This window comes from Orcinus orca, chromosome 5, assembly GCF_937001465.1.
Source record: "Orcinus orca chromosome 5, mOrcOrc1.1, whole genome shotgun sequence".
NCBI classification, from domain to species: domain Eukaryota; kingdom Metazoa; phylum Chordata; class Mammalia; order Artiodactyla; family Delphinidae; genus Orcinus; species Orcinus orca.
In genome coordinates this window covers 128,785,956-128,803,656 of record NC_064563.1, presented here as the reverse complement: position 1 = coordinate 128,803,656, position 17,701 = coordinate 128,785,956, and the positions used below count along the sequence as shown (strand labels likewise).

The 17,701-nt window shown below is 35.6% G+C and overlaps 1 pseudogene; it reads left to right on the top strand.

Annotated features, from left to right (window-relative positions):
- The first annotated feature begins 8,128 nt into the window (after window positions 1–8,128).
- Window positions 8,129–17,701, top strand: part of LOC101273747 (40S ribosomal protein S2-like) — a 28,749-nt pseudogene continuing 19,176 nt past the window's right edge.

Genomic DNA, 17,701 nt, shown 5'->3' with positions numbered 1-17,701 from the left:
TTGCATTTCTCATAAGAAGTAGTAGTAACTTTAGGTAAAAATGCTTCGTAAGTAATTTGGACAAATTTTGTTTGAGGTAAATCTATTGTTTAGGTAAAAAGTAAAGGTCTCAATAAACTGACAATTTGCTAATAAGTGGATATCATAAGATGTTTAAATACAGCATCTAAATTATTACTCAAATTTTTCCACCTTTTTTGACGGCTTGGAGTTCTATTAAGAGCCTATAAATAGAGTAGTCTGCATTGATTTGGTAGATAATATTTATACATTGTCAATTGAATTGTACAGGAACACCACTAGTGATTTCTTTATATCTTGACTCAAAATCCTTATGGGGAGCTCAATTTGTATGTTAGAAAATATGGTGGCCTACTCACTCTAGGCAGTAATGCAAATTTGCTGTCTATATGCATTCAGCTGAAATTAAACTGTAGGTCCTTGCTGCTCTAAGTGAGATTCGTGAAACTTGTTAGAAAAACAGTAATTCAGGCCTGTCTTCAGATCTACAGAATTAGAATCAGCATTTTGACAAAGAACCTAGGTGAATAATTGGATGCATGTTGAAGTTTGATAGCACTCTTCCAGGCTTTTAGAATGTAAAATAAGGCATCCACTGCATAGAAAATCTAACTCACAGACAAGACCATCTTTTCATTATTGTAAGATTAGACATAAGGAGCAGTATTAGTCTTGGGTTTCTCTACTAACAATTTTAAACCTGTTAGAATACCTAAATTAATATAATCAAATACAGTATAATCTTATATGATATCACATCATATTTTTACATTAGAATTGTATCAAAATTTCAGAAAGTAGATGCCAGTGTTTTCTTTCTACAGGTAAAGTATCTGAGAGGTGAAATGGCACACTCAAGCTTCCACAGCTGGTAAGTGGCAGAGCTCTGACTACTGTGAAGGTTTCTGGAATCCAATCAAGGACTCACCAAAAAGAGATGCTTTCTTCACTCTTCAAATTCACTAAATATCTTTATACAATTTTTATTTTGAATTTTAAAAATGTATACCTGTCATTCATAAGCAAAAACTATCTGTACATAAATATGTGTATATAACACATACTATACCAGTATTTAATGATGGTTATATAGAAGAAAAGAAGTTAAGGGTTATTTCAGTTGGTAGAATGAGCAAATATACACAATAAAATATTTGCAACTATTATATATTAAAAAATCATCTGTGAGTGATATTTTTATGTGGTGTGTGATATATGATCTGACTTGTATGTATATGCATGGTTTTTTTTGTGTGTGTGTGTGTGTGTGATAGAGAGCTTAATTCTTATCTTCCATTATAGTAAGTCAATATAAAATGGCTAATTTGACAAAATGAGGGAGAAAGAGAGACAGAGAAAGAGAAACGGAGTAATAAGCATATTACTTAGAAATATAGAGGTAGCTTACCAAGGTGCAGCTAGAAGACATGGACTATGTTGCCTCTGGAAACATGGGTGGGCAAGGATGTTTTAATGGTTGGCCCTTTTCCATTAAAAACCTATATTTTGGTAGACCTACCTATCGTCTACCAAAAGCCTGTAATAACTTTTAAACATAGGTTTAAACTTTCAAAAGGAGAGAAAAAAAGGAAATACATCATGGTTCACCTTATGTACAGTTCAACAAAAGAATTCAACAAAACGCATGCAGATCAATTGATTCTGAAAGTAGTTGATTCTGAAAATAGTGCACTGTGTTTAACTGGCAATTTCAGTTGGGTTGCAGGAATCTGGAAGTATAACCTGAACTCACTTCTATTTAGCACCTTGGCAAAGCTCAGATGAGTAAAACAATGTTATTAGAGGATTGCCATAATTACCATAGTAGAAAAATATTTATCTAAAAAGAATACCAGAAAATATAGCTACTAAAAAACATTTCTTGAATATCAGTAAAGGACACTAAGATTCCACTGAAAGGAAATTAATAACCCTGGAGCAGTCATAAATTCTTTTCTTACTTTAACTTTAAAGGGAAAACATCATAAACTCTATGCTTTTTTAACTTCAGTATGGGGGGTGGAAATGCTTTTCCTCTTAACCCTTTTAACGCGAAGATGTATTTAACTATTTTCTTTAACTGGAAATTTATCTATTTTTTCTCTTATTTCCACCTCTGTCTGGTGTGCTTCTTATTCAGCATTCAAATGCAATGCTAGTTTGCTTACTTTGTCAAAAATAGAGCAATTGGGTTTTTCACAGATAAGTAAATTCCTAATAAATGACCTTCTGCAAGAAGCTCTTTTAAAATGAAGCAAGGGTGTGTTTACTGCAAGTTGGAGCCAAGAAGGAAACTGTATGAACAAAAATAAGATTTGTACAACCAACCCTCCTCACCTGCCCCCAAAATAATGAAAACATCATTCCTCAACTAGGACCACACTAAAAATAATTCTAAATATGAGAAGAAACTAAAACTAAAACATGTTTTGAATGGCCATTGAATATTAATCTCACAGTTAAAGAAAAGATGTCTTTTATCCACAGAGGACATTAGAAAATTAGGGAAAAAACAACATAGATAAACTATGAAGGGGTGAAATCATATTGGTGGATTTTCATGTCTTCTTCAATACTGAGTCCTTTAAATATTAAGAAAACATAAAAACTCTAAATTGCCACCCTAAATTAGAAATAATTCCAGAAAAGAATCAGGGTTATCTGGAAGCAAAAAAGCAGCTTTATTGTTCCCATGGTTTGCAAACCAGGGATACAAAGGCTTCCTCAGTAACTGAAAGCGTGTTTCTCCGATTTTTCACCCTGTGAAGGGGGTGAGGGATTTTTAAAAGCAAAAACCGCGAAAATCACAGTTGGGAGACTTGTAAGGAGGTTGGATGGTCCTTGCAGTCTGACCACAAGTCCTTGCAACTAGACCGCAAGTTTTTGATGGTTGCCTGTCATCCGAGCTTCTTCTTAGGGACTTTATAGTTTTTGTTCATGGTTTTTTGTAAGAACACAGGGTACATGACTGAAGTCCAGCTGTGTCATGACTGCCTGGCTCCATTTTGGGTCGCTTTTGGCCACACCGGGTTAATTTTCTATGTTCTTTCCATAGGGCATTTCTCTCATTTTTACCTTTCTTTAGGGGATTTTATTTTATTTTTACAAAGTAGAATAATTTTGAAGTATATTGCTAACGGGTGTTCAGTGTAATATTTTGGACCTAGCTGTATATTTTTTTTCTGTATACTTTTTTGTGTTTGTAACTACCAAAAAAAATAAAAATAAAAACACAATTTAAAATGTAGGCTTTCATTTTGGTTACACTGACCATATTTTTAGGTAATTTGTGGATTCCTAATGAGGCATGAGAAATGGCATTGCTAATGGATATATGCTGATTTTGCTTATTGTATTGTAGATCTAATAAACCAGACTCAGATCATAGAATTGTAGATCTGTGAAGAACTCTCTCAACAACGCTTTTATTTTACAAATGAGAAATCTTTAAGTACAGAAAGGTCACTCAGAAACCTTTAAAAACATAAGTGAATTATTTGCCTTTGTAGCAAAACTGGAAGAAAATTCCAAGTCTCCTGACTTCAATCCAGAGTTACTTCTTCAGGCCATGCTGCCTTTCTGTGTGAAGAATAATTGATTCACTCTCAGAGTAATAGATTTTTTTAGCAACGATTTGGAAAACAACATGAATCCTAAGGAAAACAAGCGAATGTTGATCTTATCTGCATTTGGATAAGCGGCATTGTACTTAGAGGTAGAGGATATTATATGTTGATACAGAAAAATGGATTTCTAAGACCATTAAGGAATGTCTCAAAGAGCATGTCACTTATTGGATTCTTTTATTGGTTTTGTCTGTGAGTACAAGTGAAGTATTGTTCCAAAGAAGCCATATCAGAAATGAGGAAAGATCTCCAGCAAGGACAGATACTTTTAAATAAGACTGATATTGTTTTGTGTCAGAACTCTTAAGAATAGCACAAAAATGAAAACCTCAGCTCTAAACCTAAAGCATATTCCCTCTCCACCAGTAACACAATTTGAGTTGTGTGCCGTGTTTGCATTTGGCTGACTGTGCTGGTTCAGTCCATTTTTGCCCTCCTTCTCTTCAATATAATTAAATCAAATTTGTATGCTGAGTCTGTGATGACTAAGTCTGGCTGTTCGCTGCCAGTAAAATGTTTTGCTCTCTACATTTCATGCTGGTTCTCTTTCTATTAACAAAAATGGAATTTTCAGGCTTCATTACAAGATTAAACTTCTGATAGAATTAAAGATTATTGATTCTTTCTTACCAGTTCCAAAGCAATTTTCCTCTTGGAACCTACCACTCTGAAAACAAGAACCCCAAAACACAATTTCTCCAGGGATACATTTTTTTCTGCTCAGCAGGGAATAGTTTGGTAGTATATTATCAAACTTGGCAGAGGAGTTAAACAATGTAAAATAGAATGATTTGAAATGAATGAAAAAATCTAATATAATCGTGTGTATAACCACCTCAAAATACTTATGAGATGAGCTGCACCTCGTTACCTGTGACTTCAGAGACACAATTGTTTAAGATTTTTATAAAATAACACAGAATGCTGTCCCTTTTAAAACAATAATTGTTTTCTTTTGCCTTTTGAAATTGAAGATGTACTGTAAATTTTCAAGAGGCTAAAAGACTAGTTCCCTTCTCCCTCAATGCAAATATGTTAAGATAGTGTTAATTTTCTTGTTTACACAAGAATTAAGTTTTCAGTCTATTTTTTGTCATGTCAGTAATAGCCACTGATGATAATAAAAGCAATAACTAAATAACTAGATAAATAAATGAAATACTGTTGTCTCTCCTTTCTCTTGTTATTTTGTTCTTTCTTTTCATTTTCCTGTTTATATGAATGAAAAGAGACAGCCTGATCTCTTTTTCAAGGGAATGTTTTAAAATTTCATGCTTAAAACTATGTCTGGAGAAGACCTTTTATCTTACTTAGCTTGAGAAAGGAGTGTTTGCTAATCTAAATGGAGAATATTTATTTCTTATTGTATAATTTCAGTTGAGTGATTTTCTCAAAAAGCTTAATATTGGGCCTAAGAATTGCCATTAGATCAGAGAACTATATGCAGATAACTGAAGACATTCCTCCCCAGCCATCTTCATTTAAGCTTCTTCTTATCAAAGAATAAAGAGCCAACTTAGACCATTATCTGTTATACGTATTCACTGTACATAGAAGGCTTTGTTAAACCCCACAATCTGAGGTCAAACTATATATGAAAATGAAATGATTTTGTATATAAGAATGCTCTAAAGAATCCACACAAACAGCTAGTGGAGTTAATAATCAAGTTCATCAATGTGGTAAGATATAAGATCAATAACAACAACAACAAACACCCACATTTTGTCTGTAAGATAATTGAAAACTAAGGCTGGATTGGGCATGAAATTAAGCTAAAGCCACACAGTAGTACATTGCAGAACGGAGTTCTGAGTTCAAATCAGTCTGACTTTAATACACGTTTTTTTTCCACCCTCCCTCCAACTATCTCACAATTTCTTCTGTGTTCAATTCAATGACTCAATGAATATTTTGAAATAAATGGAAGAATTTTATTAAATAAAAATTACCCCACTTCTGGGCTTCCCTGGTGGTGCAGTGGTTGAGAATCTGCCTGCCAATGCAGGGGACATGGGTTCAAACCCTCGTCTTGGAAGATCCCACATGCCACGGAGCAACTAGGCCCGTGAGGCACAACTACTGAGCCTGCACATCTGGAGCTTGTGCTCCGCAACAACAGAGGTCGCGACAGTGAGAGGCCCGTGCGCCGTGATGAAGAGTGGCCCCTGCTTGCCGCAACTAGAGAAAGCCCTCACAAAGAAACGAAGACCCAACACAACTGAAAAAAAAAATAAAAAATAAAGTGTTCCCTTAAAAAAAAAAAATTACCCCACTTAAAACATTTGTATGCCATTATAATAAAAAGAAATTTCCATTTATTCATTGTCTGGATCAAAAAAAAAATTGGAACTCTCTTTGAGGCTAATAGCATAATAAGGGTTGCCTTTTGACCTGTATGACACTAAAGATATACAGCAAACTCTAAACAAGGCTTTATCCCCTTGGGACTCAAGGGATGCTGGCTGCAGTTTATCTCTCAGATTTGGCAGCATCTCTGGTACTGTAACTCTAGGGCAGGCTCTCATTGCTTTTCCTTACCTTTGATTTCTGGTCTTGCTGTCTCTGCTGTGAGTTAGCAGAAGGATGTTATTGCATTAAAGGTGGAGAACTTGAGCTAGGCTGGAAGAAAGTTGAGTTGTAAACATTCTTGGAGTCAAGAGGAGTTTTGTAGCCAGGTCCTAAAGATAATAGTGAGAAAGAGTCAGGAGAAAGTAAAACCAGTCTCTGGGAAGCATAATAGGAGGACAGGAAGGAGGGGTAGGGAATCCAGGATTGGAAACTAAGGTATTATTATAGCTCAACTACTCACTGTATGTGCATCTCTGGTTCTGAAGGCTAAAAAGATAAAAATAAATTTCACTAAAATTTTATCAATGCATACTATGATCAAGCAAAATAATGATCTCTCTCCCTTAAAAAAACAGTATGTCACTTATTACATGTCCTAGGGATTTAAAAGGTCTGGCTTCTACATCTCCCAGCCATCAGTTGTTTGTAATGGCTTAGTAAAGGAAATAATTTTGTTTTAGTTTACTAGATTTATGCATTCACTCTCTCTTAGCTGAAATGAAGGGTGGAATTTGAATTCTAAAAACATGCACTTCGTTCCACAAAGTAAGTTAATTTTCAAGTTCATCAGATGTGTATTTATATGGTGATTGTATCTGTCACATAAACATTTTGTCAATCACTGCCTTCCTTCTGTTCTGATACACTATAAATTCCATCTAAAATGTGACGAATACTTTGCTTGTTCTAAGTATAAATTGATTGTGACAATGACAAGCATTTGCCAAATCGCATATGCTCTATTATTATGTTGAACTAACCAAAGTAATCATTGAAGTTTTCAATTAAAAAAAATGTATATCTAGGTCAAAATTAAATCATGAAATGATTTTGCTTTTGCCCTTTAAATTCTTTTATCTTTTGAATAAACACTGCCTAAAACAACTATAAATATATAAACTAACCCAAGATCTTAAATTATAAAACAAATCAGAATGTGTGAAATAGCAATAGAATCTAATGAATAAATCAAGTTATCCTTCCTTTTTTTGTACTGGTATTTTGCTTGGTTATACTATGTATGAAAGAGATGAACTTTTTCCTTTAAAAGATAATGGCACATCACTCTTGGCAGTCATCACAGTAATAATTCCTTTGAGCAAAAATCACCAGTGAATGATAAAATTAGTGAGCAAAAGTTGAAGTGAAATTAGAATATTTATGTGGTCTCAAAGTACCTCTGCTTAAGTACTTATTAATTACAAGAGTATAAATATTAACTTTACAGTGGAGAAACCTAGCAGGCACAGCCTTAACCAAGTGATCAACATTAACATCACCTTAATGGGACAAATTAACATTATATGCCTCTTGACATGATACACTGAGAGGAACACCTATTATTTCTGTGGTATTATTGCCAAAAGTATATAACCTGAATCTATGAAAAACATCAGACAGGCCCACACTGAGGGACATTCTACAAAGTAACTAGCCTTAACTCTTCACAACTGTTAAACCAAAAGCAACCCTGAGGACCTGTTCTATATTTAGCAAACATGGAATTAAATATGTGTGTTGCTATATTGGATCATGAACAGAAACAGACATCAATATGTAATTTTATGACTTTGACCATCATATTTTTTTTATATAAGAGAATATCATTTATCTTAGAAAATATACAGTGAAGTATTTAGAGCTAAAAGGACATATCCCTGTAAATTATGCTCAATATTTCCAAGAAAAAGTAAAGAATGAAAGAGAATAAAGCAAGTGTGTGAAATGTAAATATATGAGGATTTGAGAAAGCTATGTGAAAACTGTTTGAGTTTTTTGCAACTTTTCTTGTAAGTCAGATGTTATTACAAAAACGTTTAAAAAATAGAGTACTGGCAAAAAATTTGGAATTTTGAGATGATGTCAAAGGGAAGAGAACAAATAATTAAAATTTTCTGAGTCCCCCGTGAATGCCTGGAGTGTCTGAGCCTGCCTCCTGGGTTTCAGCAGCAGTGAACCGGGCAGCGGATTTCAGATACTCAGACTCCACCTTTACTTTCACCTGCGTTGGCGACCCCAAAAGTGACTCTCAAGGCTATTGGAGCTGCTACACCAGGCAAGACCTTCAAGATAGCAGGAGAGTAAGACTTGGAGATCACCTTCCTCCCCACAAATACATCAGAAATATATCTACATGTGGAATAACTCCTACAGAACACCTACTGAACAGTGGCAGAAGACCTCAGACTTCCCAAAAGGCAAGAAACTCACCACATGTCTGGGTAGGGCAAAATAAAAAAAAGAAAAAAACAGAGACAAAAGCATAGGGACGGGACCTGCATCAGTGGGAGGGAGCTGTTAAGGAGGAAAGGTTTCCACACACTAGGAAGCCCCTTCACTGGTGGAGACAAGGTAGAGGGGGAAGCTTCAGAGCCATGGAGGAAAGCTCAGCAGCAGGGGTGCAGACGGCAAAACGGAGAGATTCCCACACAGAGGATTCGTGCTGACCAGCACTCACCAGCCCGAGAGGCTTGTCTGCTCACCCGCCGGGGCAAGCAGGGGCTGGGAGCTGAGGCTCTGTCTTCGGAGGTCGGATCCCAGGGAGAGGACTGGGGTTGGCTGTGTGAACACAGCCTGAAGAGGGCTAATGCACCACAGCTAGCCAGGAGGGAGTCTGGGAAAATGTTTGGAACTGCCTAAGAGGCAACAGACCATTGTCTTGGGGTGCGTGAGGAGAGGGGACTCAGAGCACCGCCTAAACGAGCTCCAGAGAGGGGCACGAGCTGCGGCTATCAGCACAGACACCAGAGACGGGCATGAGATGCTAAGGCTGCTGCTGACGCCACCAAGAAGCCTGTGTTCGAGTGCAGGTCTTCTCTACACCTCCACTCCCGGGAACCTGTGCAGCCCACCACTGCCAGGGTCCCATGATCCAGGGATAACTTCCCTGGGAGAACACACAGCATGCGTCAGACTGGTGCAATGTCATGCTGGGTTCTGTTGTTGCAGGCTCACCCTGCATCTGTACCCCTCCCTCCCCCCAGCCTGAGTGAGCCAGAGCCCCATAATAAGCTGCTACTTTAACCCCATCCTGTCTGAGAGAAGAACAGATGCCCTCAGGTGACCTACATGCAGAGGTGGTGCCAAATTCAAAGCTGAAACCCGGGAGCTGTGTGAACAAAGAAGAGAAAGGGAAATCGCTCCCCACAGCCTCAGGAGCAGCGGATTAAATCTCCAGAGTCAACTTGATGTACACTGCATCTCTGGAATACCTGAATAGAGAAGAAATAATCCCAAAATGAGGGGGTGGACTTTGGGAGCAATTATATATATGTGTATATATATATATATTTTTTTTTCCATTTTTTCTTTTTCTGAGTTGTATGTGTACACTTCTGTGCATGATTTTGTCTGTATAGCTTTGCTTTTACCATTTGTCCTAGGGTTCTATCTGTCCTATTTTTTTCTTTTTTTTTGTATAGTTTTTAGTGCTTGTTATCATTGGTGGATTTGCTTTTTGGTTTGGTGGCTCTCTTCTTTCTTTCATTCTTTTTTTTTTTTTTTACTTTTTACTATTTTTAATAATTATTTTTTATTTTAATAACTTTCTAAATTTTATTCTGAGCTATGTGGTGCTCTGGCTAGGTGTCGGACCTGTCCCTTTGCAGTGGAGGAGCTGAGTTCATGACAGTCATCCACCAGAGACCTCCCAGCTCCACATAATAACAAATGGCAAAGATCTCTCAGAGAGCTCCATCTCAACGCCAATATCCAACTCCACTCAAGGACCAGCAAGCTATAGTGCTGGACACCCTAGGCCAACAACTAGCAACACAGGAAAACAACGCCACTCATTAGCATGAAGGCTGCCTAAAATCATAATAAGGTCACAGACACCCCAAAACACACCAATGAATACAGACCTGACCACCAGAAAGACAAGATCCAGCCTCATCCACCAGAACACAGGAACTAGTCCATTCCGCCAGGAGGCCTATAAAACCCACTGAATCAATCTTAGCCACTGGGAGCAGACATGAAAAACAACAAGAACTATGACCTTGCAGGAAAAGGAGACCCCCAAAACAGTAAGTTAAGCAAAATGAGAGGACAGAGAAACACACAGCAGATGAAGGAGCAGATAAAAACCCACCAGACCGAACAAATGAAGAGGAAATAGGCAGTCTACCTGAAAAAGAATTCAGAATAATGATAGTAAAGATGATCCAAAATCTTGGAAATAGAATAGAGAAAATGCAAGAAACATTTAACAAGGAGCTAGAACTAAAGATGAAACAAGCAATGATGAACAACACAATAAATGAAATTAAAAATTCTCTAGAAGGAGTCAATAGTCGAACAACTGAGGAAGAAAGGATAAGTGACCTGGAAGATAAAATAGTGGAAATAACTACTGCAGAGCAGAATAAATAAAAAAGATTGAAAAGAATTGAGAACAGTCTCAGAGATCTCTGGGATAACATTAAATGAACCAACATTCGAAATATAGGGGTCCCATAAGAAGAAGAGTAAAAGAAAGGGATTGAGAAAATATTTGAAGAGATTATAGTTGAAAACATCCCTAATATGGGAAAGGAAATACTTAATCAAGTCCAGGAAGCACAGAGTCTCATACAGGATAAATCCAAGGGGAAACAGGCCAAGAGTCATATTAATCAAACTATCAAAAATTAAATACAAAGATAAATATCAAAAGTAGCAAGGGAAAAATAACATACAAGGGAATCCCCATAATGTTAACAGCTGATCTTTCAGCAGAAACTCTGCAAGCCAGAAGGGACTGGCAGCACATATTTAAAGTGATGAAAGGGAAAAACCTACAACCAAGATTACTCTACTCAGCAAGGATCTCATTCCAATTTGATGGATAAATTAAAATCTTTACAGAAAAGCAAAAGCTAAAAGAATTCAGCACCACCAAACCAGCCTTACAACAAATGCTAAAGAAACTTCTCTAGGCAGGAAACACAAGAGAAGGAAAAGACCTACAATAACAAAACCAAAACAATTAGGAAAATGGTAATAGGACCATACATATTGATAACTACCTTAAATGTAAATGGATTAAATGTTCCAGCCAAAAGACATAGACTGGCTGAATGGACAAAAAAACAGCACCCATATATATTCTGTCTAAAAGAGACCAACTGCAGACCTAAGGACATATACAGACTGAAAGTGAGGGGATGGGAAAAGATATTCTATGAAAATGGAAATCAAAAGGAAGCTGAATTAGCAATTCTCATATGAGACAAAATAGATTTTAAAACAAAGACTATTACCTGAGACAAAGAAGAACACTACATAATGATCAAGGGATCAATCCAAGAAGATATAACAATTGTAAATATTTATGCACCCAACATAGGAGCACCTCAATACATAAGGCAAATGCTAACAGCCATAAAAGGGAAAATTGACAGTAAAACAATCAGAGTAGGGGATTTTAACACCCCACGTTCACCAATGGAGAGATCATCCAAAATGAAAATAAATAAGGAAACACACACTTTAAATTATATACTAAACAAGATGGACTTAATTAATATTTATAGAACACTCCATCCAAAAACAACTGAATACCTTTCTTCTCAAGTGCTCATGGAAAATTCTCCAGGATAGACAATAACTTGGGTCACAAATCAAGCCTTGGTAAATTTAAGAAAATTGAAATTGTATCAAGTATCTTTTTTCGACAACAATGTATGAGACTAGATATCAATTACAGGAAAAAATCTGTAAAAAACACAAACACATGGAGGCTAAACAATACACTACTTAATAACCAGGAGGTTACTGAAGAAATCAAAGAGGAAATCAAAATATACCTAGAAACAAATGACAATGAAAACACGACCCAAAACCTATGTGATGCAGCAAAAGCAGTTCTAAGAGGGAACTTTATAGCAATACAATCATACCTTAAGAAACAAGAAACATCTCAAATAAAAAAAAAATAAACTTACACCTAAAGCAATTAAAGAAAGAAGAGCAAAACAACCCCTAAAGATAGCAGAAGGAAAGAAATCATAGAGGTCAGATCAGAAATAATTGAAAAAGAAATGAAGGAAACAAGGGCAAAGATCAATAAAACTAAAAGCTGGTTCTTTGAGAAGATAAAGAAAATTAATAAACCATTAACCAGACTCATCAAGGAAAAAAGGGAGAAGACTCAAATCAATAGAATTAGAAATTAAAAGAGAGAAGTAACAACTGACCCTGCAGAAATACAAAGGATCATGAGAGATTACTACAAGGAACTATATGCCAGTAAAATGGACAACCTTGAAGTAATGGACAAATTCTTAGAAAAGAACAACCTTACGAGACTGAACCAAGAAGAAATAAAAAATGTAAACAGAGCAATCACAAGCACTTAAATTGAAGCTGAGATTAAAAATCTTCCAACAAATAAAAGCCCAGGATGAGATGGCTTCACAGGAGAATTCTATCAAACATTTAGAGAAAAGCTAACAACACCTATCCTTCTCAAACTCTTCCAAAATATAGTAGAGGGAGGAACACTCACAAACTCATTCTACAAGGCCACCATCACCCCGATACCAAAACCACACAAAGATGTCACAAAGAAAGAAAACTACAGACTAATATCACTGATGAACATAAATGCAAAAATCCTCAACAGAATACTAGCAAACAGAATCCAACAGCACATTAAAAGGATCATACACCATGATAAGTGTTTTTTTTTCCCAGAAACACAAGGATTCTTCAGTATATGCAAATCAATCCATGTGATACACCATATTAACAAACTGAAAAATAAAAACCATATGATCATCTCAATAGATGCTGAAAAACTTCCAACAAAATTCAACACTCATTTATCATAAAAACCCTCCAGAAAGAGATTGAGGTACTTAGACCACTTAGTTGTGGAAATGATGTAGAATGGTTGGAATTTTGATATATTTCTAACACAGGCTACAGGAAATTCTGATAAATTGGACATGTGGTGTGAAAGAGAGCAAAAGAGTAAAGAGGACTCCAAGTTAGGGGTTGACCAAATGCAAGAATGACATTTATAAACATGAGGAAGCCTTGGGAAGAGCAAGTTCAACAAGAGAAAGGAATAAATTATTTTGGATATGTAATATGCTTATTAGACATTCAAGCAGAGATGTTGAGTAGATTGTTGGAAATATGAATCTGTGGTTCAATTTGAGATGTTGGGACTGGAAGCACAAGTATGGGAAGTGTCAACATACAGATTTCATTGAAAGAAACTGAGCTATAAAAGATTTAAATGTATGTATTGAAAAAAGGAAGAGGGCCAAGAACTGTAATTGGGACTCTCAAACAGGTAGAATTTGGGAATATAAGGAAGAATGAACAAAAGCAATAGAAAAAGAATTGGCAGCAGTTTTGTCATAGGAGACACATGAGAGAGGTTATCTAAGGAGTCAGGTGAAGAAAAAATATTTTAAGAAGGCTTCCGGTTAGCTGTGACAGATGAAGCAAGAAGAAAGCTGAGAATGGACCACAAACTTTGACAATGAAAATGTAGCAAATGATCTTGATGGAAACAGTTTCAAGGGAGAAGAGACTGTGGAAACTTGATGATAAAAACCAATAGTGAATGAGTGGAAAAATGGAGATAGAATACAGAAAACTCTCTTGAAGATTTGGCTGGAAATAGTGAAAAGAAAGGTCACTATCAAGAAGTTGAATAAGTAGAAAATATTAACACGTGTGCACACTAGTGGAAAAGTTCCAGCAAAGATGGAGAATTTGATAACACAGAAAACAAGAAGGAACAATTACAGATACGGAGTCCTTATGTGAATGGGATGGAATAAATCCAGGGCATAAAAAAAGAGCCTACATATATGCAGATGCACATAAGCTGATAACATTTGATGTGAAATTTCTCTAATGGCTCCTATTAAGCAAACTTATCAACTGAGTGAAGAGTGTGAGGATGAGGTGTGACTTTAAAGAGAGAATAAAAGATGTGAAATTGTTTAGGAAGGTACAGACTAAATTAACTAAAAAAAAATAAAATAAATAAAATCAGGTTTGTAAGGCAAGACTAAAAGCCCATCATTGTGTGTTTTCTCCTGTCATACTCAACACAGGTAAAAGTAGAGAGTAGGTGGGATACTGTATTTCAACAACATTGTGTTTTTGCCTAGAGAGTGAAACAGGGAGAAAATCACAAAGAAGGAGAATATATGTAAGAGGAGTGGTGTTAATTACTGCTTATAGGGTAAAAGTTAAGTAAGAAGAGAAGAAAAGAAGAGAAGAAGAGAAGAAAAAAAATTAATTGCAGCTCTATTTACAATAGTCAGGACATGGAAGAAACTGAAGTGTCCAACAACAGATGAATGGATAAAGAAGATGTGGCACATATATACAATGGAATATTACTCAGCCATAAAATAAGTGAAATGGAGTTATTTGTAGTGAGGTGGATGGACCTAGAGACTGTCATGCAGAGAAGTAAGTCAGAAAGAGAAAAACAAATATCGTATGCTAACACATATATATGGAATCTAAAAAAAAAAAAAAAGGTCATGAAGAACCTAGGGGCAAGATGGGAATAAAGATGTAGACCTACTAGAAAATGGACTTGAGGATATGGAGAGGGGGGAAGGATAAGCTGGGACAAAGTGAGAGAGTGGCATGGACATATATACACTACTAAACGTAAAATAGATAGCTAGTGGGAAGAAGCCGCATAGCACAGGGAGATCAGCTCAGTGCTTTGTGACCACCTAGAGGGGTGGGATAGGGAGGGTGGGAGGGAGATGCAAGAGGGAGGGGATATGGGGACATATGCATATGAATAACTGATTCACTTTGTTATAAAGCAGAAACTAACACACCATTGTAAAGCAATTATACTCCAATAAAGATGTTAAAAAAAAAAAAAAGAAGGAAAGAAAGAAAGAAATAAACAGAAATGAGGCTGATGGGCAGTCCTGGGAACCAGCCCAAACACTAACCCAACGGTGCAGGCTCCAGCTACTCATCAGAAAACTCACAAAAGAAAGAAAGGAGGTCCTCGGAGACAATAAGGATGGTGGTGGTAGATTGTGAGCCAGACCAGAGATGCCCAGTGAAGATCCCCATTCAATAATCTTTATTGAATTTCATTGCTATTTAATAGTGTATCTATCTTGAAATCCACGCAGACCCTGGCATCTGGGATATTGGCAATATTGATATTATCTTTATTAATAAAAACAAAAAGCTAACCTTTTATATATATATATATATATATATACATATACTGTTGATATTCAACTAGTAATATCACAAAAATGTTATATATGTGATTTAGTTATATTAGGCTTTCAATTTTAGAGGATCAAGATGCCTTATTTTAGTGTTTAGTGATTTAAAACCACAAGCTCCTACATTTGCTAAATTTATTTTCAACATTCTGTGGAATACATGATAGAATGTATTTGAGTATGATTACACAGTGGGTTATCATTTTTATGGTTTTAATGATAGCCTGTATAATGATCAGGACCAAAAGAGACATTTAGAGATTTCATCTTATGTACTATGGGAAATTAATGTGCAGAAAGTGAAAAAATCACTGTGCTCAAGGATTGCTTTGAAAAGCTATTCATTATTGGGCATAGCATAACTTTCAAGTAAGAATGGTTGATTGGCTTTAAGATCTTCTATGTAAAAATAAGATATGACATAAATGATTCTTCTTTTCTCTTTCTAATGCACACATTGCTTCTCTTAAGCCCAATGAAAGTTATTTAAGCTGTCACTGTCATCATTAACATTTGACAGGTGTCTACCATGTGAGACAGATATTTATTCCACTGAAGTCCCCATGGTGCTTTCTGGTATGCAGGTGTTTTATTGCAGTATTGAAAATGTTAGACACTTTAACTTGAAAAGTTAATTTATTTAAGAACCCTACAGTGGTTGTTCCAGTATTCAACACTTTGCTCCTTAAACAAGATATCTGAAGAACTCTGCTCTGGTATTTTCCATTCTGCCATTCTCCCACTGATAGGGACATTAGCAACCAATGCTAAGACCCTCTTGCTAAAATGGTTTTAAAATAGTAAATATAGCAAAATATGATTTTATCTTCTAGGGCTGGACTATGTGTCCTTACTCCTGAGTTTCCACTTTCTTAAACTTATATCATAGCTGTCTAATACCTTTTACTTTCCAAGTTTTGGACCCATAATTTTCAGTTTATTCTGCTCGCCAATTCCTACAAACTAAAGTGATTAAAAATAAAATATGCCATGGATTATGATCTCAAAGTACTTTATATGCAGGGAGAAAAGAGTTAAACACAATTGGCATGTATTCAATATATAGAGTAATTTAAAAAAATAATTTCTATTCAGTAGAAAGGAAAATTTTAACTACTGGCTAGCTAGTTAATAGCCAGCAAATCAAGTAAGACTTCATATCAAAATGGCTTTCAGCAAAACAGATGAAAGTGAAGAGTTCCCTAATATGGCACTGCTGGGAGAGTAAGAAGACTTATGGAAATTTTTAGGTTTCTTTCTTTTATTTGAAAGGGTAAAATGTTAAACAAGTGACCTATATAAAATTTGGTAAGTATATTTCAATACCAGAAACAACCATTACAATAGTATACTAAAAGATATAATCAAAAGTCAACAAACAAATTAAAATGGAATTTGAAAAATTGAAATAACCCAAAATGCCTCACTGCCCCAGGTGTCCACAAAGAAAAATAAAAGAATGTTGGCAAGAAATTTTTGATAGAATTAATCATTCAAATGTGATCAAATTATGTCTAAGTATTGGTGCATATACTGAGGGTTCCTGTTATGAGCTGAATGTTCAAGTTCCACCCCTCTCCCACAAATTCACATGTTGAAGTCTTAACCCCCAATTTTTCTCCAGAAAAACATATGCATTTACTTTAAAGAATTGGCTTATGCAATTGTAGGGGTGGAAGTGTCCAAAATTTTCAGGGCAGGCCACAGGTCTAAAAGTGCTGGAAAGAATTGTTGTAGTCTTGAATCTAAAGACAGTCTGGAGGCAGATTTTATTCCTTTTTGGGGGACCTTAATATTTTCTAGTAAGGTTTTCAACTGATAATAGTCATTATGGAGGTTAATTTGCTTTACTAAAAGTCTAATTTTTAAAATGTTAATCACATCTAAAAAAACTAGCTTCACAGCAGCATCTAGACTGGTGCTTTATCAAACAAATAGGCACAATAGCCTAGCCAAGTTGAAATATAAAATTAACCACTATAGTGAGAAATACTTTTAGATGTTTTTCTTTAATTTGAATGTTAGATTCTGCATTTTTGGTGTCAGTGTAATTGGGTTTAGTTCCATATATAATAATGAATGATTATGGAATGCGACAGCATTGAAATGTCTTTGACCAAATCATATATATTGCTCTTGGATTAACGTATAACCTATATTTGATGTTGGGGTTAAATGTAAATGAATAGCACTTGGTTAAAGCTCATGAGCAGATAAAATAGACAAAAAGAATATTTGATTTAAAATATTCTCCGTTGCTAC